The sequence below is a fragment of the Ammospiza nelsoni genome, chromosome 34 (assembly GCF_027579445.1).
Source record: "Ammospiza nelsoni isolate bAmmNel1 chromosome 34, bAmmNel1.pri, whole genome shotgun sequence".
NCBI lineage: Eukaryota > Metazoa > Chordata > Aves > Passeriformes > Passerellidae > Ammospiza > Ammospiza nelsoni.
This window is the reverse complement of record NC_080666.1, coordinates 2,594,365-2,621,251: the sequence shown is the minus strand read 5'-3', so window position 1 is coordinate 2,621,251 and position 26,887 is coordinate 2,594,365. Positions and strand designations below refer to the sequence as shown.

At 47.5% G+C, this 26,887-nt stretch overlaps 5 long non-coding RNA genes across 5 annotated transcripts; all 5 read right to left on the bottom strand.

Annotated features, from left to right (window-relative positions):
* Positions 1 to 276: 276 nt before the first annotated feature.
* Positions 277 to 1,282, bottom strand: LOC132086005 (uncharacterized). The gene is made up of 2 exons (XR_009420332.1): positions 1,161 to 1,282; positions 277 to 564 (listed from the first exon to the last, which is right to left on the bottom strand). It is a non-coding gene; the product is annotated as an uncharacterized LOC132086005 (long non-coding RNA).
* An 869-nt stretch (positions 1,283 to 2,151) lies between these two features.
* Positions 2,152 to 3,742, bottom strand: LOC132085992 (uncharacterized). Its single transcript, XR_009420329.1, has 2 exons — positions 3,345 to 3,742; positions 2,152 to 3,196 (listed from the first exon to the last, which is right to left on the bottom strand). It is a non-coding gene; the product is annotated as an uncharacterized LOC132085992 (long non-coding RNA).
* A 13,182-nt stretch (positions 3,743 to 16,924) lies between these two features.
* LOC132086017 (uncharacterized) lies at positions 16,925 to 18,063 on the bottom strand. Its single transcript, XR_009420340.1, has 2 exons — positions 17,953 to 18,063; positions 16,925 to 17,358 (listed from the first exon to the last, which is right to left on the bottom strand). It is a non-coding gene; the product is annotated as an uncharacterized LOC132086017 (long non-coding RNA).
* Positions 18,064 to 18,080: 17 nt separating this feature from the next.
* Positions 18,081 to 20,544, bottom strand: LOC132086016 (uncharacterized). The gene is made up of 3 exons (XR_009420339.1): positions 20,299 to 20,544; positions 19,611 to 19,674; positions 18,081 to 18,913 (listed from the first exon to the last, which is right to left on the bottom strand). It is a non-coding gene; the product is annotated as an uncharacterized LOC132086016 (long non-coding RNA).
* A 1,668-nt stretch (positions 20,545 to 22,212) lies between these two features.
* On the bottom strand, positions 22,213 to 23,738 carry LOC132085994 (uncharacterized). The gene is made up of 2 exons (XR_009420330.1): positions 23,648 to 23,738; positions 22,213 to 23,499 (listed from the first exon to the last, which is right to left on the bottom strand). It is a non-coding gene; the product is annotated as an uncharacterized LOC132085994 (long non-coding RNA).
* Positions 23,739 to 26,887: the final 3,149 nt, after the last annotated feature.

Below are 26,887 nucleotides of genomic sequence, written 5' to 3'. Positions count from 1 at the left end.
AAAATGCCAGTAATACCTATCAGAAGTCTATGAAAGAAACCTCTTGAAATTAATCCTAGCTCAAATACAAACCAACCCATCCAGAAAGTCAGCTTCACCCAAAAAACAACTTACACAGAGTTAATAATACCAAGAAATAAAACAACACACCATATACCACCAATGAATATAATAGTGTAGGAAAAAAAATACTCCACTTTTTTTTTTTTTTTTTTATTTAAACTAACTTATTTTATTAGCTAGAACAGAAGCTTTTGCCAAGACTGTAACAACAACTTCTTTTTCTTCTTCTCCTTCTGAAATATCCCTTCTCACTCCCAAATTCCTCACAACTTCTGAGTTTAAATCCAAGCCAAAAGCAAAATTCGTGCACTTGTGCGTTCGATGCTCCTGCCAGATTCTCTGTTTCCCTCCACATCTTCTTACACTTTCAGTCTTCAGGCTGTCCTGCCGTGATGAGTTTGTCGGAAGAATGGGTAAAGAGAGGATTTCCCTGCCTCCCCCCCAGAGCTGGTTTCCTCAGCCATTTCACTCAATCCCAAACCGGCAATGATGCACGCTCACCTGAAGCAGGGGAATAAATCTCTAAATGTCACTAAATACATAAAATGTACACAAAAATACATAAATGTCACTAAATACATAAAAGCGCATCCCCATTGTTCCAACACTCGGCAGCCCATGCGGCCAAGGTCAGAACTCTCTGCCCCCCGAGGACACGGCAACCAGCAGGGCCCTTTGTCCCTCTCTCCAGCACGGACCTATGAAGCCAGAGAGGAGTTTACAGAGACCGGGAGGCAGCGGGACGGGGCGGGCGCCCGGCCCGACCTTCCAAAGCTGGCGGCAGCGAAGGCGGGGAGCGCCACGGCCCCGCTCCGCCGCCTGCCCGCCGCCCCGGGGCCGCCCCGCCGGGCTTGTCCGGCCCGCGGTCGCTCCCAGCGCCTGGAGCGGGGCGGGCGCGGGCTCGGGAGCTGCCGCCCTGTTCCGACGCCGCTCGCCCGCCCCCGCCCGCTGCCCCGGCCCGCGGAGCGCTGCGACCGCACCTCCGCCGCCCGCCGAAACCGGCCCCGCCCGGCCGCCCCCGCCGCGGCCGTTCTCCTCGGCCATCGCATCCCTTTGCATGACCGAATGTCCTTCACCCGCCCCCCCCATTTACAGACCCTGGGCCGACCGCCGCTGGCTCCAGCGCCCTTCCCTCGCTCGGCAGCCGCGTCCTTGCCCCGCCCCCGGCACTCAGCGGCGAGGGGCAGGGCGCTGGCTCGGGGGGGTGCGATCCCGCTCTGTGGCCACAGGGGGAGGAGATTTATGGGGGCGTGCGATTTCCCCGCCCATTTCGCCGCCATCTTGAGAAGGTCAAAGAACGCCCGCGACATTTGCGACGCGCCCCTCCCAAAATGGCGGCCGAGGAGGACCCTCGGAAGAAATAGGGTTTTACCCAGATGCCTCTCAGCAACCCGCCTAAATATGTTCCCCCACGGCGCCGCTGACCACATAGGCCGTGTCTTATACACTTAAAATGCCACATAAAAATCCATCGGGGCCGCCGTGGCGTCGGTGTTTCATGCAGGCAGCCGATTAGACCGACGCTGGCCCTCGACTTCCCCGCCCTTCTCGCTGCCATGTTAAGAAGGTCAAGGAAAAGTCCGTGACATCCGCGACTCGCCACTCCCAAGATGGCGGCCTCGCGGCTGCCGGTAGCGACAGAGCTGCAGTACCGCGCTCTGCCCACAAGGCGGCAGCACTGCCGCCCGCCCCAGCCGGGGGCGCAGCGCGCCTCGGGGCTGCGGGCAGGCAAGGTGGCAAAAAAGAACAGGGGCGACCCCCGCCAAAAACTGCTCTGAAATAAATGCCAAAAACCTGCCTCTTACCCCACCAGAATCAAACAAGGCCCCTTGCTTTAAAGCCATGTTTAAATAAATTTTTTATTTCCATTTTTCGTATTTATATTCACATGCATAGCTATAGTGGACATTGATGTAGCATGTAATTTATATAACATTATTCTATTTCTATTATTTATATTTACTTATGTTTTGTGCTTTTATAAATATCTTTCCACATTGATTGTATATTTCTATGTCTAAAATTACATTTCTATCATGCTTTCACTATTTAAAATACAAATCCCATCCTAACTAAATAAATACAAAAAAGCTCTATTCTTTTAAACTACATTGAAATATTTTTATATTTATAGCGCTCATGACTACACTCACATTTATATTTGTAGTTTATACTTAAGTATTATATTAATCATTATGTATAACATGTATCCTATTCAAATAAGAGATAAATTATTTTCCTAATTATGTACCATATCTACTGCTACAACTTATTTTTCCTTACATTTTTAATTTTTATATTAACCTTCAGCTATTTATGATCTATTTCTATTCTTAGATTTCTACCTTTATATTATTTGTATTTATAATGTTTATACTAAAACACCTGCTTTTGCCAAATAAAAAAAAAATCCCCTTTATTTTAAACTACTTAAAAAAACCTAGAGTATATCAATCTGGTATAACATATAACAAATGATAGATATGATAGATGTAAAATTGATATAAATATTGTAGTGTATTATAGGAAATAAATAAAAATCAATATGATCCATAACACAAGTAATACTGTATAAATGTTATATTTATGTTATTTTATATTTCAAATAATTTAACATTTCTTTATATATTTGCATATACTTGACAAACATTTCTATATTTATACTTGGGTTGCGATTTTTTTCTGGGTGTTTTCTGGGTCTTTTCTTGCCCTTCTTCGAATTTTTTTCTGGGTTATTTCTTGTCCATCTTGGGGGTTTTTTCTGGGTTTTTTCTTGCCCATCTTCAGACTTTTTTCTGTTTTTTTTCTTGCCCATCTCAGAGTTTTTTTTTTTGGGGTTTTTTCTGGGTTTTTATCTTGCCCATCTTGGGTGATTTTCTGGGGTTTTTCTACGTTTTTTTCTTGCCCATCTGGGATTATTTTCTGGGGTTTTTTTCTCGTTGCTTTCTTGCCCATCCTGGGCTTTTTCTGGGTTTTTTTCTTGTCCATCATGTGGTTTTTTTCTGGTTTTTTCCTGCTCATCTTCGTCTGGTTTTCTGGGTTTTAAGCCAAAATCGGTACATATCATGTCAGTTCATGCAATACAACCCGGCTGGGGATTTTTTATTCTAAATTTAACAAGGAGTCGCAAAACCTGGAAAGCAAAAGTCACACACACAAGGTTAAATCCAGTCAGCATGCACTCACACACGCAGAGACGAGCAGACACAGACAGACACAGCCACGTGCTCTCACACACGCTCACACAATCTTTCCACTTAAATGCTCACTGCGGCCCTTACTCGAGATGCTGAAGAACGTGCTGTGACACATCTTCTGGCTGCCGCTCCTTGAGGTAAAATGGCAGATCCTGGGGAAATCAGCAGCCTCGGGGACCTGTGAGACGACAGGAAGGGTCAACGAGTGGCTATCTGACAGCTAGGACTTGTCTCCTCTCTGGACTGATAAATTTTCTACCCAAAATCCAATAGAAGACAGATGTATAGGTACATAGAACATAAGCCACCATAGGCAGATACAATACAAGCCAGGACTTGCAAAAATTCTCTGGAAGATGAATTCTTGCGCCCTATTCCCTTTCAGAAGAAGGAACCTACACAACTACTGCAGTCATCTGAGGAGGTGCATCTGAAAAAAAAGTTAGGACAACAGTCAGACGGTTCAATGAGAACTGAAGAGCTCCAGATATCCTGTGTCCATCTACAAATCCCATCTAGAGTCCAACTACACCCCACACTGCACATTACAAATCCCCGGGCCCTCTCCTATTGCACCAGGCTATGCGGCAGGGCAGAGCAGCTCGGGCACAAATGTGTGCTGACAGCCGTGACACAGGATGGACAGGACAGGACAGACAACGGGGACACAACACAGACAGAAAATTCTAGGCAAGGAAAATGGCTGCAAGGACTGAGAGAATGCAAAAGGAGATGACCGAGTTCAAACTGATGGTGAGCTGATGAGGCTCAGAGAACCCCGAAGGAAGAAGATGATAACTGAATGATTTCTTCTAAGAACTGCAAAGATGGATGCCTAGGAATCCTACGGTCAGAATCCTCTACCTAACCTCATATTACGCCAAGTCCTAATCCACCAAAATGGATCCAGGTGGGGGCATAGCTGTCCATACAGCCCAGACCGAGACCTGACAAGACATCAGATGCGATGCTTCCAAAGACAGAAGAGAGTCTGACGCCTGTCTGAGCTCCCCAGTCAAAAGTTCTGTGGCCTGGGTGCCAGGCCAGGGAATGCAGAGATCACAGATGCTAACAATGATGCCAAGATTAATGACAGGCACCCCTAAGGTAAAAGGCATGGGATACACAAACAACACACAATTCACAACAGACAAGTGACACGAGACACACCGGGACTGCTCTGCCCTGCTGCACACCTCAGCACTGTGATCAAAAGTGAGACTTGGCTTCTATGGGGCCTAAGGGGCCACTTCATTAACACCCCCCCACCTCCAAACTGGACTCAAAACCCCCTCCCTGTAATCCCCAAACCAGCACCGTGCTTTCAGCCCCTCTGTGGGTCACGGCCCTCTACTTATCTCTCATACAGCTGGGGATGCTGGTCCCTGTCAGGTGCAAAGAAAGGCCACCTCATCAGATGGGAAGGTCCTGCTGGCACCGGGCTGGTGTCTCTCAGACAGCTAGATTAAAGAGAACCAAACATCAGTGCCTGATCTTGGCACCGCATCGGCCAAAACCCCACCGCTCTGCTACTCACCGCGCTCCTAAGAAGGCCCGGCACCTCCTGACCCTGACCCTCTGCCACACGTGGAATGCGTCTGCACCTGAAAGAAAGTTATAACACATGTCAAACATCACCAGGATAACTCACAAGCTGCAAACACCATATGTCAATCTAGGAACAACATCTAGAGCCCAAGTACAGCCCACATTACAAATTTCAACTCCCCAAGGCTCGTCCTATTGCAGCAGGCCATGCGGCAGGGCAGAACAGCTCCGGCAAAAAATGTGTGCACACACCCGTGACACAGAAAGTGACAAACAGGGGGGACATGAAACACGACACATCATGCTTGTGGTGAGGGCCTCGAGGGGAAAAGGCAAAAGGGACCCCAAAGACACACCAGGGAGCACGGCACACCGGACAACAGGACACAGATCGGAGCTGTTCTGCACTGCCCGCCTGAAAGCTGCCATCAAAAGTAGAGCCTCTCCCTTTAGCTGTCCTAAGAGGCCCTTGGAGAAGATTGCTTTCCCCTCTGCTCATTTTTGAATCTGTCCCAAGAACTCCCAATCTGCTACTCCGCCATCTCCAGACCGTGGCCCCCGACTTATCTTTTGGATGATCGGTGAGGGGAATCCACGCTGCACCTGAAATGAGTCTGCCTTGGAGGGCTCTGTGACGGCCTGTGAGCCTCTCGGTCAGCTGCAATCAAGAAAACCAAAACCAAAGTATGAGTCCAGAGTTATGTGGGCCAAATCCCTGCAAGTCAGCTACTTGCCCTCTCCTGAGTGTGCCTGGCTCCTTCAGGCTCCAGCTTCATCCTGATTCCAAGGCTGTGGCCTTTATTAGGAGTGGCACCTGGGTTAGAGAAAGACAAAGTTAAATGGCATTCCTCTGAGTGCAGTGGATCACCTTGTATGCTGTAAGCCATGGGAATGCCTCTGCTAGGCTTCTGAACAGCCTTGTGTGGGGGTGCCCTCAAATAAACACCCTTTCTCACCCTGCTGCTTGCAAACCCGCTCCCAAGAAATCCTAAACTGGATACCTGATCACCCTCCCTCTCCCAGTCACCATCCTCAACTCACCTGAAGCCTCAATCTCAAACATCATCCTTGACACTGGGCAGATCCCTCTTGTGACACGACGAATCTGCTGAAAAATTGTTGTGCTTGAGAGCTGAGCAATAACAGCCAATTCTCTCCACTGCTCACCTTGACTGCTGGCATCCAGATTGACTTCCTGAAAAGAAAGACAAAGAACAGAGCTGTAACACACTCACCATACACACTTCTGCTGCAGAGACAAATGGGGCCTCACCTGCTCGGGGCAATCCTCTCACCCGGGATGGGGCCCTCTGGCACACATTTAATCCATCTGAATCTGAAAAAAAAGTTAGGACAAGAGTCACACTGTGGCAGGATAACTGATGAGCTCCAGATGCCCTGTGCCCATCCACAGATCCCATCTAGTGTCCAACTACACCCCACATTACACATTCCAAGTCTCCAAGACTTCTCCTATCGCACCAGGCTGTGCAGCACGGCAGAGCAGCCCCATCCCAAATGTGTGCTGACACCCGTGACACAGGACAGACAGGACAGACAACAACAGGGGACACAACAGGAAAAGAAATCTCTTGGCAAGGAAAATGGCTGCAAGGACTGAGAGAATGCAAAAGGAGATGAGTGAGCTGAGACCGATGGTGAGCTGATGAGGCTCAGAAAACCCTGGGGGACGAAGATGATAACTGAATGATTAATTCCAAGAACAGCAAAGATGGATGCCTAGGAATCCTACGGTCAGAATCCTCTACCTAACCTCATATTACGCCAAGTCCTAATCCACCAAAATGGATCCAGGTGGGGGCATAGCTGTCCATACAGCCCAGACCGAGACCTGACAAGGCACCTGACTGGATGCTTCCAAAGAGGTAACTTTTGACTGGGGAGCTCAGACAGGTATCAGAAACTCATATATGGCCTGGGTGCCGGGCCAGGGAATGCAGAGATCAGAGATGCTAACAATGATGCCAGGGGTACTGACAGGGCCCTCCAAAGGTAAAAGACATTGGATACACAAACAACACATAATGCACAACAGACAAGTGACACGAGACACACCGGGACTGCTCTGCCCTGCACACCTCAACACTGTGATCAAAAGTGAGACTTGGCTTTTATGAGGCCTAAGGGGCCACCTCATGAACATCCCCCACCTCCAAAGCTGAATCAAAAACTCCACCCAGTATTTCCCGAAACAGCACCATGACTTCATCCCCACTGTGGGTCGTAGCCCTCTACTTATCTCTCATACAGCTGGGGATGCGGGTCTCGGGTACAAAGAAAGGCCACCTCATCAGATGGGAAGGTCCTGCTGGCACCGGGCTGGTGTCTCTCAGACAGCTAGATTAAAGAGAACCAAACATCAGGGCCTGATCTTGGCACCGCATCGGCCAAAACCCCACCACTCAGCTACTCACCGCGCTCCTAAGAAGGCCTGGCACCTCCGAACCCTGACCCTCTGCCACACGTGGAATGCATCTGCACCTGAAAGAAAGTTAGAACATATGTCAAACACCACCAGGGTAACTCACAAGCTGCAAACACCTTATGTCAATCTAGGAATAGCATCTAGAGCCCAAGTACAGCCAACATTACAAATTCCCCCTCCCTATGGTTCGTCTTATTGCAGTAGGCCATGCGGCAGGGAAGAACAGCTCTGGCACAAATCTGTGCACACACCCGTGACACAGAAAGTGACAAACAGGGGGACATGAAACACGACACATCATGCTTGTGGTGAGGGTCTCGAGGGGAGAAGGCAAAAGGGACCCCAAAGACACACTAGGGAACACAGCACACCGGACAACAGGATACAGACCGGAGCTGTTCTGCACTGCCCGCCTGAAAGCTGCCATCAAAAGTAGAGCCTCTCCCTTTAGCTGTCCTAAGAGGCCTTTGGAGAAGATTGCTTTCCCCACTGCCAATTTTTAAATCTGGCCAAAGAACTGCCAACCTGATACTCTCTCATCGTCTCATCTCCAGACCGCGGCCCCCGACTTATCTTTTAGATGATCGGTGAGGGGAATCCACGCTGCACCTGAAATGAGTCTGCCTCGGAGGGCTCTGTGACGGCCTGTGAGCCTCTCGGTCAGCTGCAATAAAGAAAACCAAAACCAAAGTATGAGTCCAGAGTTATGTGGGCCAAATCCCTGCAAGTCAGCTACTTGCCCTCTCCTGAGTGTGCCTGGCTCCTTCAGGCTCCAGCTTCATCCTGATTCCAAGGCTGTGGCCTTTATTAGGAGTGGCACCTGGGTTAGAGAAAGACAAAGTTAAATGGCATTCCTCTGAGTGCAGTGGATCACCTTGTATGCTGTAAGCCATGGGAATGCCTCTGCTAGGCTTCTGAACAGCCTTGTGTGGGGGTGCCCTCAAATAAACACCCTTTCTCACCCTGCTGCTTGCAAACCCCCTCCTAAGAACTCCTAAACTGGATACCTGATCACCCTCCCTCTCCCAGTCACCATCCTCAACTCACCTGAAGCCTCAATCTCAAACATCATCCTTGACACTGGGCAGATCCCTCTTGTGACACGACGAATCTGCTGAAAAATTGTTGTGCTTGAGAGCTGAGCAATAACAGCCAATTCTCTCCACTGCTCACCTTGACTGCTGGCATCCAGATTGACTTCCTGAAAAGAAAGACAAAGAACAGAGCTGTAACACACTCACCATACACACTTCTGCTGCAGAGACAAATGGGGCCTCACCTGCTCGGGGCAATCCCCTCGCCCGGGATGGGGCCCTCTGGCACACATTTAATCCATCTGAATCTGAAAAAAAAGTTAGGACAAGAGTCACACTGTGGCAGGATAACTGATGAGCTCCAGATGTCCTGTGCCCATCCACAGATCCCATCTAGTGTCCAACTACACCCCACATTACACATTCCAAGTCTCCAAGACTTCTCCTATCGCACCAGGCTGTGCAGCACGGCAGAGCAGCCCCATCCCAAAAGTGTGCAGACACCCGTGACACAGGACAGGACGTGACAAACAATAGGCACAAGACACAGACAGAAATCTCTTGGCAAGGAAAATGGCTGCAAGGACTGAGAGAATGCAAAAGGAGATGAGTGAGCTGAGACCGATGGTGAGCTGATGAGGCTCAGAGAACTCTGAAGGAAGAAGATGATAACTGAATGATTAATTCCAAGAACAGCAAAGACGGATGCCTAGGAATCCTACAGTCAAAATCCTCTACCTAACCTCGTAATATTACAAGTCCTAATCCACCATAATGGATCCAGGTGGGGCACAGCTGTCCATACAGCTCAGAACAAGACCTGAAAAGACGTCTGACTGGATGCTTCCAAAGAGAGAAGAGAGTCTGATGCCTGTCTGAGCTCGCGAGTCAAAAGCTCTGTGGCCCGGGTGCCAGACCAGGGAATGCAGAGATTACAGACGCTAACAATGATGCCAGGGGTACTGACAGGGCCCTCAAAGGCCTAAGGTAGAAGACAGGAGATACACAAAACAACACACAATGCACAACAGACAAGTGACACGATGCACACGGGGACTGCTCTGCCCTGCACACCTCAGCACTGTGATCAAAAGTGAGACTTGGCTTTCATGGGGCCTAACGAGCCGTTTAATGAACACCCCCCGCTCCAAACTGGACTCAAAAACCCCTCCCAGGAATTCCCAAACAAGCACCATGCCTTCATCCCCACTGTGGGTCGCAGCCCTCTACTTATCTCTCAGACATCTGGGGATGCCAGTCTGTGTCAGGTGCAAAGAAAGGCCACCTCGTCAGCTGGGAAGGTCCTGCTGGCACCGGGCTGGTGTCTCTCAGACGGCTAGATTAAAGAGAACCAAACATCAGGGCCTGATCTTGGCACCGCATTGGCCAAAACCCCACCACTCTGCTACTCACCGCGCTCCTAAGAAGGCCCGGCACCTCCTAACCCTGACCCTCTGCCACACGTGGAATGCATCTGCACCTGAAAGAAAGTTAGAACATATGTCAAACACCACCAGGGTAACTCACAAGCTGCAAACATCTTATGTCAATCTAGGAACAACATCTAGAGCCCAAGTACAGCCAACATTACAAATTCCCCCTCCCTATGGTTCGTCTTATTGCAGCAGGCCATGCGGCAGGGAAGAACAGCTCTGGCACAAATCTGTGCACACACCCGTGACACAGAAAGTGACAAACAGGGGGACATGAAAAACGACACATCATGCTTGTGGTGAGGGTCTCGAGGGGAGAAGGCAAAAGGGACCCCAAAGACACACTAGGGAACACAGCACACCGGACAACAGGATACAGACCGGAGCTGTTCTGCACTGCCCGCCTGAAAGCTGCCATCAAAAGTAGAGCCTCTCCCTTTAGCTGTCCTAAAAGGCCTTTGGAGAAGATTGCTTTCCTCTCTGCTCATTTTTGAATCTGTCCCAAAAACTCCCAACCTGCTACTCCACCATCTCCAGGCTGTGGCCCCCGACTTATCTTTTGGATGATCGGTGAGGGGAATCCACGCTGCACCTGAAATGAGTCTGCCTTGGAGGGCTCTGTGATGGCCTGTGAGCCTCTCGGTCAGCTGCAATCAAGAAAACCAAAATCAAAGAGTGAGTCCAGAGTTATGTGGGCCAAATCCCTGCAAGTCAGCTACTTGCCCTCTCCTGAGTGTGCCTGGCTCCTTCAGGCTCCAGCTTCATCCTGATTCCAAGGCTGTGGCCTTTATTAGCAGTGGCACCTGGGTTACAGAAAGACAAAGTTAAATGGCATTCCTCTGAGTGCAGTGGATCACCTTGTATGCTGTAAGCCATGGGAATGCCTCTGCTAGGCTTCTGAGACACCTTGGGAGGGGCTCTCAAATAAACAAATAAAGACCCTTTCTCACCCTGCTGCCTGCAAACCCCCTCTCAAGAACTCCTAACTGGATGCCTGCTCACCCTCCCTCTCCCAGTAACCATCCTCAACTCACCTGAAGCCTCAATCTCAAACATCATCCTTGACACTGGGCAGATCCCTCTAGTGACACGATGAATCTGCTGCGAAATTGTTGTGCTTGAGAGCTGAGCAATAACAACCAATTCTCTCCACTGCTCACGTTGACTGCTGGCATCCAGATTTACTTCCTAAAAGAAAGACAAAGAACAGCAGTGTAACAGAGTCAGTTGAGAGGTGTAACAGAGTCTGCTGCAGAGGCAAATGGGGCCTCACCTACTCAGGAGAATCCCCACACCTGGCATGGGGCCCTCTGGCACACATTTAATCCATCTGAACCTGAAAAAAAAGTTAGGACAAGAGTCACACTGTGGCAGGATAACTGATGAGCTCCAGATATGATGTGCCCATCTACAAATCCCATCTAGAGTCCAACTACACCCCACATTACAAACTCCAAGTCCCTGGGACTTCTCCTATCGCACCAGGCTGTGCAGCAGGGCAGAGCAGCTCCGGCACAAATGTGTGCTGAGAGCCATGACACAGGATAGGACAGACAACGGGGACACAACAGGAACAGAAATCTCTTGGCAAGGAAAACGGCTGCAAGGACTGAGAGAATGCAAAAGGAGATGACCGAGCTGAGACCGATGGTGAGCTGATGAGGCTCAGAGAACCCTGGAGGAAGAAGATGATTACTGAACGATTTATTCCAAGAACAGCAAAGACTGATGCCTAGGAATCCTACGGTCAGAATGCTGTACCTAACCTCGTAATATTACAAGTCCTAATCCACCATAATGGATCCAGGTGGGGCACAGCTGTCCATACAGCTCAGAACAAGACCTGAAAAGACGTCTGACTGGATGCTTCCAAAGAGAGAAGAGAGTCTGATGCTTGTCTGAGCTCCCTAGTCAAAAGTTCTGTGGCCTGGGCGCCAGGCCAAGGAGTGCAGAGATCACAGAGGCTAACAATGATGCCAGGGTTTCTCACAGGCCCCCCTAAGTGAAAGATATGGCATACGCAAACAACACATAATGCACAATAGACAAGTGACACGATGCACACCGGGACTGCTCTGCCCTGCTGCACACCTCAGCACTGCAATCAAAAGTGAGACTTGGCTTTTATGGGGCCTAAGGGGCCACTTCATGAATACACCACACCCCCCCCCCCAAAACTGGACTCAAAACCCCCTCCCAGGAATTCCCAAACCAGCACCCTGCTTTCATCCCCTCTGTGGGTCACAGCCCTCTACTTATCTCTCAGACATCTGGGGATGCTGGTCCCTGTCAGGTGCAAAGAAAGGCCACCTCGTCAGCTGGGAAGGTCCTGCTGGCACCAGGCTGGTGTCTCTCAGACAGCTGTATTAAAGAGAACCAAACATCAGTCCCTGATCTTGGCACCGCATCGGCCAAAACCCCACCACTCAGCTACTCACCGCACTCCTAAGAAGGCCCGACACCTCCTAACTCTGACCCCCTGCCACACATGGAATGCGTCTGCACCTGAAAGAAAGTTACAACATATGCCAAACACCACCAGGATAACTCACAAGCTGCAAACACCTTATGTCAATCTAGGAATAGCATCTAGAGCCCAAGTACAGCCAGCATTACAAATTCCAACGCCCCACGGTTTCTCCTACTGCAGCAGGCCATGCGGCAGGGCAGAACAGCTCCGGCAAAAAATGTGTGCACACACCCGTGACACAGAACGTGGCAAACAGGGGGGACATGAAACACGACACATCATGCTTGTGGTGAGGGTCTCGAGGGGAGAAGGCAAAAGGGACCCCAAAGACACACTAGGGAACACAGAACACTGGACAACACAACACAGACCGGAGCTGTTCTGCACTGCCCGCCTGAAAGCTGCCATCAAAAGGAGAGCCTCTCCCTTTAGCTGTCCTAAGAGGCCCTTGGAGAAGATTGCTTTTCCGGCTGCCAATTTTCAAATCTGCCCCAAGAACTCCCAACCCACTATTCTCTCATCTCCAGGCCAAGGCCCTCGACTTATCTTTTGGATGATCGCTGAGGGGAATCCACGCTGCACCTGAAATGAGTCTGCCTCGGAGGGCCTCGTGATGGCCTGTGAGCCTCTCGGTGAGCTGCAATAAAGAAAACCAAAACCAAAGTATGAGTCCAGAGTTATGTGGGCCAAATCCCACCAAGGCAGCTACTTGCTCTCTCCTGAGTGTGCCTGGCTCCTTCAGGCTCCAGCTTCATCATGATTCCAAGGCCTTCATTAGGAGTGGCACCTGGGTTAGAGAAAGGCAAAGTTAAATGGCATTCCCCTGAGTGCAGTGGATGACCTTGTGTGCTGTAAGACATGGGAATGCCTCTGCTAGGCTTCTGAGACACCTTGGGAGGGGCTCTCAAATAAACAAATAAAGACCCTTTCTCACCCTGCTGCCTGCAAACTCCCTCCCAAGAACTCCTAACTGCTCACCCTCCCTCTCCCAATCACAATCCTCAACTCACCTGAAGCCTCAATCTCAAACATCATCTTGGACCTTGGGCGGATCCCTCTTGTGACATGATCAATCTGCTGAATAAAATGTTGTGCTTGACACAGCTTGGAATTTCAGGGAGTTGCACTCCTCAATTAAAAAAAAACAAAACAAAACAAAAAAAACCCAACAAAACCAATCCCAAAAACAAACAAAGAAAAAAAACCAAACAAACAAAACCCACACAAACAATAAATCCCAAAACACCTAACTCCCCACAGAAACAAAAAAACCACAGAAAACATCAAAAAATCCAAAACCCCCACAAAAACCAACTAAAAACCCCAAAATGAAAACCAAAAAAAACCAAAAATTCCACCAAAAGAAATCCAACCAAAAAAACAACCAGAGCAAAACTAAAAATTACAAAAGCACCTTACCACTCCTAAACACAAAACCCAAAATCACAAACCTAAATACTCCCTGTATTCCATGCTGTTTTCTTCACAGAATCTTCCAAGCCTCTGTGCTTTAGATGCCCAGAAACACCTGCTGAAAAGATGCTGAGACGGGCTGAAAAAGCCTCTTCACTGAAATGAGGAGAGCTCTTAACCCAGCACATCCCAGAGAGGGAATGAAGCCCCTCAGCCACGGCTGGGGTTAATATACCCCTGATTGTGCCCGCCTCTCGTTCCCATGGCACCCAGGAAAAGGGAGGGGGCGAATCCCACCAAGCCCTCAGAGCAGCTACAGCTGTTTGGCTCCTCTGACTCACATTCAAGGGCAGTAAAGGGCTTGTTATAGAAGAAAACTTTTCAGAAAAGGAACAGTGCTTTCTTTTTTTGCAACAACTACTTGGAGCAGAAGAACAGAAAACTGGCAAGATATAAAACTTTGTGGTAAGGTTACATAGCTAGATCAATTGGGTAATTGGGTAATTTGCTGTTACCTTACATAATTATTCTGTGTTTAACAAAAGCCATCTAATAAATTCACACCCAAAACTCCAGCAGCCCAGCTGGCCCTACCAAATCTCTATGTTTATGCATACAGTAAACAAAACCAAAATCCCAGTAATACCTATCAGAAGTCTGTGAAAGAAACCTCTTGAAATTGATCCTACCTCAAATACAAAACAACCCAAGCAAAGTTAGCTTGACTCAATAAACAATTTACACAGAGCTAATAACACCAAGAAATAAAACAGCACACCATATACCACCAAAGAATATAATAGTGAAGAAAAAAGAAACCACTTTTTTTTTTTTTTTTAAAGCTTTTGCCAGGACTCCAACAACAACTTCTTCTCCTTCTGAAATGTCCCTTCTCCTTCCCAAATTCCTTACAACTTCTGAGTTTACATCCAAGCAAAAAGCAAAATTCGTGCACTTGTGCGTTCGATGCTCCTGCCAGATTCTCTGTTTCCCTCCACATCTTCTTACACTTTCAGTCTTCACTCTGTCCTGCCGTGATGAGTTTGACGGACGAATTGGTAAACGTTAAGAGAGGATTTCCCTGCCTCCCTCCCCAGAGCTGGTTTCCTTAGTGCATTTCACTCAATCCCAGGCCGGCAACGATGCACGCTCACCTCAAGCGTGCAAGGCTCACAGCTGCTCGGCTAAACTCGGCTGTAATCGGCTAAACTCGGCCATTGTCATCTGCATTCGGCTGGACTCGACCCTTCGGCACGGATCGCCTCGCTTCGGCCGAACTCGGAGCCGCTCTCTGCGCTCGGCGCGCCTCGGCTCGCTTCGGCCGAACTCGGAGCCGCTCTCTGCGCCCGGCGCGCCTCGGCTCGCTTCGGCCGAACTCGGAGCCGCTCTCTGTGCGCCCGGCGCGCCTCGGCTCGCTTCGGCCGAACTCGGAGCCGCTCTCTGTGCGCCCGGCGCGGCTCGGCTCGCTTCGGCCGAACTCGGAGCCGCTCTCTGCGCTCGGCGCGCCTCGGCGCTCTTCGGCCGAACTCGGAGCCGCTCTGTGCGCCCGGCGCGGCTCGGCTCGCTTCGGCCGAACTCGGAGCCGCTCTCTGCGCTCGGCGCGGCTCGGCTCGCTTCGGTCGAACTCGGAGCCACTCTCTGCGCGGCCCGGCTCGCCTCGGCCGAACTCGGAGCCGATCAGTGCGCTCGGCGCGCCTCGGCTCTCTTCGGCCGAACTCGGAGCCGCTCTCTGCCCTCGGCGCGGCTCGGCTCGCTTCGGCCCAACTCGGAGCCGCTCTCTCCGCGTTCGGCTGAGCTCGCCTCGGCTCGGCTCCCTGACGGCGGGCAAGCGGCGCCGCCTCACGTTAAACTCGCCCGGCTCGGGGCTCTCCTGCTGCCGCGTCCCGCGGGCGGCCCGGCCATCGCACGGACACGATCGGGAGCGCGGCGTGGCACAGGAGCTCATTGGGCAGTGACCGCACTCGCGCTAATTAGCGCGCACGAGAGCAGCGGGCTCGGTTCGGCTGAGCTCGGCTCCGTTCAGGCAGCCTCGCAAGCCTGGCCTCGGTTCGCTCGAGGCCGTCAGGTTCCGCCGGTCTCGCCTTGGTTCGGCCGAAGGAGGCGTCGTTCGCTCGTGTTTTTACAAATATCTTTCTATATTGACTGTATATTTCTATATTTAATTTTATACTTCTATAATACTTCCATTATTCCAAATAAAAACCCCGTCTCTAACCAAATAAATAAAAAAACCCTTCTTTTAAAGGATACTGAAATATTTTTTATTTATACTTTGTATAATTATACATTCATATTTTAATTTATCGTTTCTTTGGATGTATTACATTAATAATGATATATTATATATATAAAATTTTAAAATAGATTTAAATTATTATTTAAATTATGTATAATATCTACTGCTACAACTAATTTTTTCTGATATTTTAAATTTTTATATTTATCTGTATGTATTTATTATATATTTCTAAACTTAGATTTCTACCTTTATATTATTTGCATTTATAATTTTTACAATCAAAACCCTGCCTATTGACCAATAAAGAAAACCCGCTTTATTTAAGTATTTTAAAAATATTTTCATGTTTATAATTTTCATATTTATATTTATAATTTGTTCAATATTACATGAGAACACACCTGCTCCTGCACCCCAGTGGGGCCCCCTCTCCTGGGGACCTTGGGGTGCCCCAACGGCATCAGAGCCCCGAGTCTTCACCCCCTTCTCCTCTATTTAGAAACTACACTGGAACTTTTTTCTGGAAATAAAGACATTACCTAAATCCTCTCCCCGTGTCCTAGACAGATGGATATTCAGTTATTAGTTGGCTGGGCAGCAGTTTCTTAAATAGAATGATAAACAAGATGTGAACATTTCAGCTACAAGCAAATAGGCAAATCTGAACAAGGTACTGGTGGGCGACCACTGAAGTTATTTTGAAGGAATTTTTTAAACAATAAAATATTGATACCACAAAAATAAAGCAAAAAGCTAACTACTGGCTAAGAAAAAATTAACTTTTGACAGCAACAACATTCCAACCACACAGGCTTTTTCCCGATGTCATACCTTATAACTACCTCTCTTGGGAATTCTCATCATGTATCCCAAAAGGAATAAATACCTCAGAGCGTCCTAAAGCAAAAAGTAGCACACGTGAGCTCCTCACACTCCCGGGAGGCCTGCACAGCGTGCACTGAGTCTGCAACAAATTCTGCTCAGTGAGAGTCTGCAAACAAAGGTTCAATTGATGAATTGAACTGATTGTAAAGGGAGGTTTTCTAAGCACAGAAGCACAACAAAGAACAAGCAAAAACAATTCTTAAAAAAAACCTGCAAGTTTTATTTAGCATATATGCGACTGATTTCCACCCTGTGGCTTCTCACTTTGATTCGCGTCTGTAGGTTCAGGAAGATGACAATGCACACTCTGCCCTCCCTGAGCCCCCCACAGCAGCTGAGCGCTGCTCCGTGCGCTCAGATCGTCAGGAACTGGATTGCCCGCATGGACTGGAACTGCTCTGCTGCAGATTCAGGAGAGAGAGGCTGGCTGAGGCGTCGTCCCAATTCCATTTCTGTGTGACGAGAAGCGGTTTGTTCCCAACGGGTGCAACGATCCCCAGCTCGCTTCCATGGTGAGTACCGATGGCACACAAATGGCAGCCTGAGGAAATCGTGTTCTGGGCTCTAAGTGGTCGGGACAGGGTCTGATTTTTTGTTTTGCATCTGTATGATGATTAGTACGACAGGGCCCTGATCGATGACATGGCAGCACAGAATTAAAAACTCCTCAATAGGATTACATCGACTTCTAGGAAAAGACAAAAGCCTAGGACCCTTCTGAAATCTATTTTTAATGCGAAGCACACGGATTGTCACTATGCTGTGCCTTCCAGCTTTTCAAAGCAGCTTACCTCTGAAGACCAGAAAACATTTATTTCTACAGAAACAATGGGCAACCCCCAGGCTAATCTCAGCGCTACTGTTTAATAGGGGATCTGCCAGCGTGCCAGTCCAGCTTCAAGTGTGCTTTATTTCAGTCTAACATCCCCTCAAAATTCTTCTCACATCTCCCAACCCTGACATCTTATTTTTCCCTAAAGCTTCTCATCATTAGCAATTTCCAAGTAACATGGTATTTTTACAACATTCAAAAATGTCATGCTGGACTGTGCTAGAGAGTAATTTGCAAATATAAGCTTAGCAAAGTTTGAATTGACTTGTCCAGAGAAAAAACCTACAAGTGAACACCTACACCTGCCTACAAAGAGCTAACAAGCCCCTGGCAGCTGCCAGCATCAAAGCACAGCGGATGTTTCTAATACAGGGTAAGGATAACAATATCACCTTTTGTTCTCTCCAGCTTGTTTTCCCTGCAGTCATATTTTGCTTCTTATGATTTTTTTAGTCTCTGCATCTTCTTGGACAGCACCGAGCCCGACGACAAGGAGACGAGAGTCTTTCCCTGCCGTAGGGAGAGAACCAGGAAAACAGTTAAAATAAGAACAGGGTAGTTTGAAATTCATACTTCCAATGAGAAGCAGCGCCTAACAAACAGAACAAAAGTAAACAAAGCATGGTACCTCCCTGGGGACAGAAGACTTACAAACTCTCCAGGATTTACAATTCTAGCGACCAACCCCTTCAGGACGGCAGCCAAGTGTCCCATGAGGTGGTGCTGCACCAAAGAACCATCTGAGAGGTTCCAAAGAGTGAAACGCACAATATTTTGCAAAGCCGTAAAATCTTGCAAAATAACAAAAATACAATAGATGTAAACTACAGGGTAAGAGTACAAGTGTTCACTTTAAGAGCTGGAACCATCCAGGTGAGCACCTGATAACTGGATCCTCACCAGAGTTTGAACCCTTCAGGACACAGAAGGGTTTTCCCCAGAAATTTCACAGACTGAGTTTTGATACAAGTATACTTGCCAGACCCTCAGAAACATCACCCATTCTCCAGGTGTCTGGAGAGAACTGCAAATGGCTCTCACGTAGTTTGAGCTAGCTCTGTAAGGTCTCAGGGTGAATTTCACCAGATGCAACCAAACTGGGCAACTCCCAGTGGGACAGAAGGAACCCAAAGCTTGGGTTCGCAGAGCTGCAGCAAATACTGAGGAAACAAACATAACAGCGTAAAAAATAATAAACCATCCTTTTTTTTTCTCTTGCTTTTGTTTTTTTCTTATTCAGATCAGCATAGCAATTAAAGAGAAGGTGAAAAACTCACCATTACTGAACATTTCATCATCTGTAGGCTGAGCATCCTTAGCACAGAGGACTCCAAAGTTAAAATTCACCGATCCCTGGGAAATAAAACCAAATATTGTATGATAAACAATCAAACAGCAGACGTAAAAATTTGTTTCCTCTAAGGACTTTCGGGTACGTATGTACCTTTGCATACATCCAACACATTGGAACATACACTTTATACCATCTCCTAATAAGTAAAAATTTACCTTTAAACTTTGATAGTACAGCATAAAATTATGAACTTAAATTGGTGATCTGTTATTATTAAGTTGGTGCCTAAAGTTATTTCTGCTGTCAGGTTCAAAAAAACATTAATTTTTTTTACTGGAATGAGCAATTGATTTCAAAGTCATCACAAGCCCACCAAAACACAAAGCAGTATTCACTGGATGGGTCTGTGAGCTAGAAGTAGTTAGGCTTGTACTTCCCTCTTGCTATTCCAGAACCAATAAATCCTGTCAACAAAACCAGGATCTATAGCCCACTGCTGTGAAAGATTCTACGAGGATGATGGTTTGATTTGTGTTTAGAAGTTTTGATTTGAAATGGCCAGTTCAATGGATAAAGACAGTTTAGGTAGTATTACATTGCTATTATTATTATTTCTATTATTATTTTTACTATTACTACTGCTATTGTTATCATCTGCTACTGGAAGAAACAAACCAGTAGTACCTATACTTAATTACTTTTATTTCCAGGAAATAATAAAGAAAAAGAACCAAACCAAAAAAAGTCACTTCCTACCTTTTATATCAAGGGATGAAAAATTTCTCTTGGGCTCTTCTCCAATTTATCAAGACTCATAGCACTGAAAGGCAAACAAAACAGTGCTTTATAGAAGGGCAAGTGCACATTTCAAGGCTGAACCACCAACTGATTGCAGTGACAGCAGTTACAACATGAATCCTTCCCAGAGCCTCTGTTAAATGGAATGTTCTGTGGAACTGCCGTTTCTTTCCCAAAACACTAACTTCCAACACTTCCTAATAATATTTTGTATTTTAAAACAAAAGAAGTTAGTGAGACTCTGTGCGGAGGTCAGGTTTAAATTTATTTCCTTCTAAAGCACAGAGCTCTGTTCCATCACCCTTCACTTCGGCTCTACACTGAATCGTGGTGAGCATTTGAGGAGTGCTCCATAATCAATTCTATTTCTCTCTTTTTCTAGCTCTCTCTATTCCTAAATCATTCCAGACAAGTCAAATGAAAAATGAAAAAAACAAGTTCAGCATCAAAGTCACACTTTTTCCCGTTGTCTGGTCAAGAACAGGCTCTAAATCCACTTACTGCTGCCTTCAACGATTCAGACTTGCAAAAGCATTCTTACATATTTTACAGGTTTATCATAAAACCCACAGAACGCAAGCTCTGAATTACAGGAAAAGGTACACAGGCAAATATCTAAAGGGATCACTTATTAGTAAATACATACCTTGGTAGAGATCGCACTGAGAACCTTTCTGAGGGACTCTAAGGGACGCATGTTTTCTGAGCACCCTATAAACAAGAAAAGCTAGGATATAGTACAGGACATCCCCACTTTTTCTACATATTCAAATAGTATTTTTAATAAAAACAATTCAGTTAAAAAAGAAGGAAGAAAACCAAGCTAATTTTACTCAGCTGTATTTACTGCCGATTTAGAGAAAAATCCCGGGCAGCGTCGGCCGTTGCGGCACACGTCGCGCCGGCAGCAGGGCCTGCCGGGAGTTGGAGTCTCGGGCTGGTAGCCACTCATGTGCCGCGATAGCCGTTGCGTCACACGCCGCGCCGGCAGCAGGGCCTGCCGGGAGTTGGAGTCTCGGGCTGACAGCCACGGCTCCGTCCCCCGCCACCGGGAGCTGCAGTCCCTCCCGGGCATCAAACGGGTCCTTCGCCCCAGGGCGGGGAAGGACCTGAGGCAGGACCGCTCCTCCCGAATGCCCTCTCTTTTCCCCTCCAACTCTTTTTCTTTTTTTAACGCTGTTTTTCACCCCTTTCCCTTCCCTTCCCTTCTGCTCTCCTGCTTTCTTTCCTTTCCTTTCCTTTCCTTTCCTTTCCTTTCCTTTCCTTTCCTTTCCTTTCCTTTCCTTTCCTTTCCTTTCCTTTCCTTTCCTTTCCTTTTTTTCCCCTTCCCTTTCCCTTTCTTTTTCTTGTATTTGTAATCTTGGTTTTCCTTCCTAGCTTTAGAATCAAAAAGCAGCAGTAGTAACTTTCAGGCTACCTGGGAGTAAAAAAAACCCCAAAACTATAATGATTGAAAGAAAACTATTTATTCCCTGGGAGCCTGAAATTTTCTACTGCTGCACATGACACAGAGCTTTTTATTCCTTCTTATATACAGTTGATATTTTATACTCGCTTTATACACCGCCCCCTGCCGTCTGCATCGGCGCTCTGCAGGCAGAGTGCTGCGGCGTCGTTCGGTTCTGTTTAAATAAACTCGGCTAAATTAGGCTTGGTTCGGCTTAGGTCTAAAATCGTTTCGGTTCGGCTTTTCGTCTAAATTCGGCTTTTCCGGCTCTTCGGCTGAACTCGGCCCGGTTGGGCTAAAGTCGGTCATATTCGGCTCTTTGTCTAAATGCGGCCAATGTCGGCTACAGTCGGCTATCGGTTACACTCGGCTATCATCGGCTCTTCGTCTCAAGTCGGCTGTGTTCGGCTACACTCGGCTCTTCGTCTCAAGTCGGCTGTGTTCGGCCACACTCGGCTCTTCGGTGAAACTCGGCTATTTTCGGTCACACTCGGCTCTTCGGTGAAACTCGGCTGTTTTCGGCTACACTCGGCTCTTCGGGGAAACTCGGCTGTTTTCGCCCACACTCGGCTCTTCGGCTCTTCGGAACTATTCGGCCCGGCTCGGCTCCCTCAGGGCGGGAAAGCGGCTGTCAGAGGACCCCGGCACAGCGAGGCGTTTCCCAAAATGCCTGTCACAAACCCGCCGAAATACGCCCGCCCGCGGCGCCGCTGAGACCACAGCATGTGTCGGGTACACTTGAAACGTCACAGAAAATACCACCGGGGCCGCGCCGGGGTCGGTATTCCATGCAGGCAGTCCAGTGTCACCCACCCCGGTCCTCCACTTCCCCGCCCTTTTCGCCGCCCTGTTGAGAAGGTCAACCAAAAGTCCGCGACATCCGCGACGCGCCACTCCCAAGGTGGCGGCCTCTCGGCGCAGGGCTGCAGTACCGCGCTCTGCCCACAAGGCGGCAGCACTGCCGCCCGCCCCAGCCGGGGGCGCAGCGCGCCTCGGGGCTGCGGGCAGGCAAGGTGGCGAAAAAGAACAGGGGCGACCCCCGCCAAAAACTGCTCTGAAATAAATGCCAAAAACCTGCCTCTTACCCCACCAGAATCAAACAAGGCCCCTTGCTTTAAAGCCATGTTTAAATAAATTTTTTATTTCCATTTTTCGTATTTATATTCACATGCATAGCTATAGTGGACATTGATGTAGCATGTAATTTATATAACATTATTCTATTTCTATTATTTATATTTACTTATATTTTGTGCTTTTATAAATATCTTTCCACATTGATTGCATATTTCTATGTCTAAAATTACATTTCTATCATGCTTTCACTATTTAAAATACAAATCCCATCCTAACTAAATAAATACAAAAAAGCTCTATTCTTTTAAACTACATTGAAATATTTTTATATTTATAGCGCTCATGACTATATTCACATTTATATTTGCAGTTTATACTTAAGTATTATATTAATCATTATGTATAACATGTATCCCATTCAAATAAGAGATAAATTATTTTCCTAATTATGTACCATATCTACTGCTACAACTTATTTTTTCTTACATTTTTAATTTTTATATTAACCTTCAGCTATTTATGATCTATTTCTATTCTTAGATTTCTACCTTTATATTATTTGTATTTATAATGTTTATACTAAAACACCTGCTTTTGCCAAATAAAAAAAAAATCCCCTTTATTTTAAACTACTTAAAAAAACCTAGAGTATATCAATCTGGTATAACATATAACAAATGATAGATATGATAGATGTAAAATTGATATAAATATTGTAGTGTATTATAGGAAATAAATAAAAATCAATATGATCCATAACACAAGTAATACTGTATAAATGTTATATTTATGTTATTTTATATTTCAAATAATTTAACATTTCTTTATATATTTGCATATACTTGACAAACATTTCTATATTTATACTTGGGTTGCGATTTTTTTCTGGGTGTTTTCTGGGTCTTTTCTTGCCCTTCTTCGAATTTTTTTCTGGGTTATTTCTTGTCCATCTTGGGGGTTTTTTCTGGGTTTTTTCTTGCCCATCTTCAGACTTTTTTCTGGTTTTCTTCTTGCCCATCTCAGAGTTTTTTTTTTGGGTTTTTTTCTTGCCCATCTTGGGTGATTTTCTGGGGTTTTTCTACGTTTTTTTCTTGCCCATCTGGGATTATTTTCTGGGGTTTTTTTCTCGTTGCTTTCTTGCCCATCCTGGGCTTTTTCTGGGTTTTTTTCTTGTCCATCATGTGGTTTTTTTCTGGTTTTTTCCTGCTCATCTTCGTCTGGTTTTCTGGGTTTTAAGCCAAAATCGGTACATATCATGTCAGTTCATGCAATACAACCCGGCTGGGGATTTTTTATTCTAAATTTAACAAGGAGTCGCAAAACCTGGAAAGCAAAAGTCACACACACAAGGTTAAATCCAGTCAGCATGCACTCACACACGCAGAAACGAGCAGACACAGACAGACACAGCCACGTGCTCTCACACACGCTCACACAATCTTTCCACTTAAATGCTCACTGCGGCCCTTACTCGAGATGCTGAAGAACGTGCTGTGACACATCTTCTGGCTGCCGCTCCTTGAGGTAAAATGGCAGATCCTGGGGAAATCAGCAGCCTCGGGGACCTGCGAGACGACAGGAAGTGTCAACGAGTGGCTATCTGACAGCTAGGACTTGTCCCCACTCTGGACTGATAAATTTTCTACCCAAAATCCAATAGAAGACAGATGTATAGGTACATAGAACATAAGCCACCATAGGCAGATACAATACAAGCCAGGACTTGCAAAAATTCTCTGGAAGATGAATTCTTGCGCCCTATTCCCTTTCAGAAGAAGGAACCTACACAACTACTGCAGTCATCTGAGGAGGTGCCTCTGAAAAAAAAGTTAGGACAACAGTCAGACGGTTCAATGAGAACTGAAGAGCTCCAGATATCCTGTGTCCATCTACAAATCCCATCTAGAGTCCAACTACACCCCACACTGCACATTACAAATCCCCGGGCCCTCTCCTATTGCACCAGGCTATGCGGCAGGGCAGAGCAGCTCGGGCACAAATGTGTGCTGACAGCCGTGACACAGGATGGACAGGACAGGACAGACAACGGGGACACAACACAGACAGAAAATTCTAGGCAAGGAAAATGGCTGCAAGGACTGAGAGAATGCAAAAGGAGATGACCGAGTTCAAACTGATGGTGAGCTGATGAGGCTCAGAGAACCCCGAAGGAAGAAGATGATAACTGAATGATTTCTTCTAAGAACTGCAAAGATGGATGCCTAGGAATCCTACGGTCAGAATCCTCTACCTAACCTCATATTACGCCAAATCCTAATCCACCAAAATGGATCCAGGTGGGGGCATAGCTGTCCATACAGCCCAGACCGAGACCTGACAAGACATCAGATGCGATGCTTCCAAAGACAGAAGAGAGTCTGACGCCTGTCTGAGCTCCCCAGTCAAAAGTTCTGTGGCCTAGGTGCCAGGCCAGGGAATGCAGAGATCACAGATGCTAACAATGATGCCAAGATTAATGACAGGCACCCCTAAGGTAAAAGACATGGGATACACAAACAACACACAATTCACAACAGACAAGTGACACGAGACACACCGGGACTGCTCTGCCCTGCTGCACACCTCAGCACTGTGATCAAAAGTGAGACTTGGCTTCTATGGGGCCTAAGGGGCCACTTCATTAACACCCCCCCACCTCCAAACTGGACTCAAAACCCCCTCCCTGTAATCCCCAAACCAGCACCGTGCTTTCAGCCCCTCTGTGGGTCACGGCCCTCTACTTATCTCTCATACAGCTGGGGATGCTGGTCCCTGTCAGGTGCAAAGAAAGGCCACCTCATCAGATGGGAAGGTCCTGCTGGCACCGGGCTGGTGTCTCTCAAACAGCTAGATTAAAGAGAACCAAACATCAGTGCCTGAACTTGGCACCGCATCGGCCAAAACCCCACCACTCTGCTACTCACCGCGCTCCTAAGAAGGCCCGGCACCTCCTAACCCTGACCCTCTGCCACATGTGGAATGCATCTGCACCTGAAAGAAAGTTATAACACATGTCAAACATCACCAGGATAACTCACAAGCTGCAAACACCATATGTCAATCTAGGAACAACATCTAGAGCCCAAGTACAGCCCACATTACAAATTTCAACTCCCCAAGGCTCGTCCTATTGCAGCAGGCCGTGCGGCAGGGCAGAACAGCTCCGGCAAAAAATGTGTGCACACACCCGTGACACAGAAAGTGACAAACAGGGGGGACATGAAACACGACACATCATGCTTGTGGTGAGGGCCTCGAGGGGAAAAGGCAAAAGGGACCCCAAAGACACACCAGGGAGCACGGCACACCGGACAACACGACACAGACCGGAGCTGTTCTGCATTGCCCGCCTGAAAGCTGCCATCAAAAGTAGAGCCTCTCCCTTTAGCTGTCCTAAGAGGCCTTTGGAGAAGATTGCTTTCCCCTCTGCTCATTTTTGAATCTGTCCCAAGAACTCCCAATCTGCTACTCCACCATCTCCAGACCGTGGCCCCCGACTTATCTTTTGGATGATCGGTGAGGGGAATCCACGCTGCACCTGAAATGAGTCTGCCTTGGAGGGCTCTGTGATGGCCTGTGAGCCTCTCGGTCAGCTGCAATCAAGAAAACCAAAACCAAAGTATGAGTCCAGAGTTATGTGGGCCAAATCCCTGCAAGTCAGCTACTTGCCCTCTCCTGAGTGTGCCTGGCTCCTTCAGGCTCCAGCTTCATCCTGATTCCAAGGCTGTGGCCTTCATTAGGAGTGGCACCTGGGTTACAGAAAGACAAAGTTAAATGGCATTCCTCTGAGTGCAGTGGATCACCTTGTATGCTGTAAGCCATGGGAATGCCTCTGCTAGGCTTCTGAACAGCTTTGTGTGGGGTGCCCTCAAATAAACACCCTTTCTCACCCTGCTGCTTGCAAACCCGCTCCCAAGAAATCCTAAACTGGATACCTGATCACCCTCCCTCGCCCAGGCACCATCCTCAACTCACCTGAAGCCTCAATCTCAAACATCATCCTTGACACTGGGCAAATCCCTCTTGTGACACGACGAATCTGCTGAAAAATTGTTGTGCTTGAGAGCTGAGCAATAACAGCCAATTCTCTCCACTGCTCACCTTGACTGCTGGCATCCAGATTGACTTCCTGAAAAGAAAGACAAAGAACAGAGCTGTAACACACTCACCATACACACTTCTGCTGCAGAGACAAATGGGGCCTCACCGGCTCGGGGCAATCCTCTCACCCGGGATGGGGCCCTCTGGCACACATTTAATCCATCTGAATCTGAAAAAAAAGTTAGGACAAGAGTCACACTCTTGTAGGATAACTGATGAGCTCCAGATGCCCTGTGCCCATCCACAGATCCTATCTAGTGTCCAACTACACCCCACATTACACATTCCAAGTCTCCAAGACTTCTCCTATCGCACCAGGCTGTGCAGCACGGCAGAGCAGCCCCATCCCAAATGTGTGCAGACACCCGTGACACAGGACAGACAGGACAGACAACAACAGGGGACACAACAGGAAAAGAAATCTCTTGGCAAGGAAAATGGCTGCAAGGACTGAGAGAATGCAAAAGGAGATGACCGAGCTGAGACCGATGGTGAGCTGATGAGGCTCAGAAAACCCTGGGGGACGAAGATGATAACTGAACGATTAATTCCAAGAACAGCAAAGATGGATGCCTAGGAATCCTACGGTCAGAATGCTGTACCTAACCTC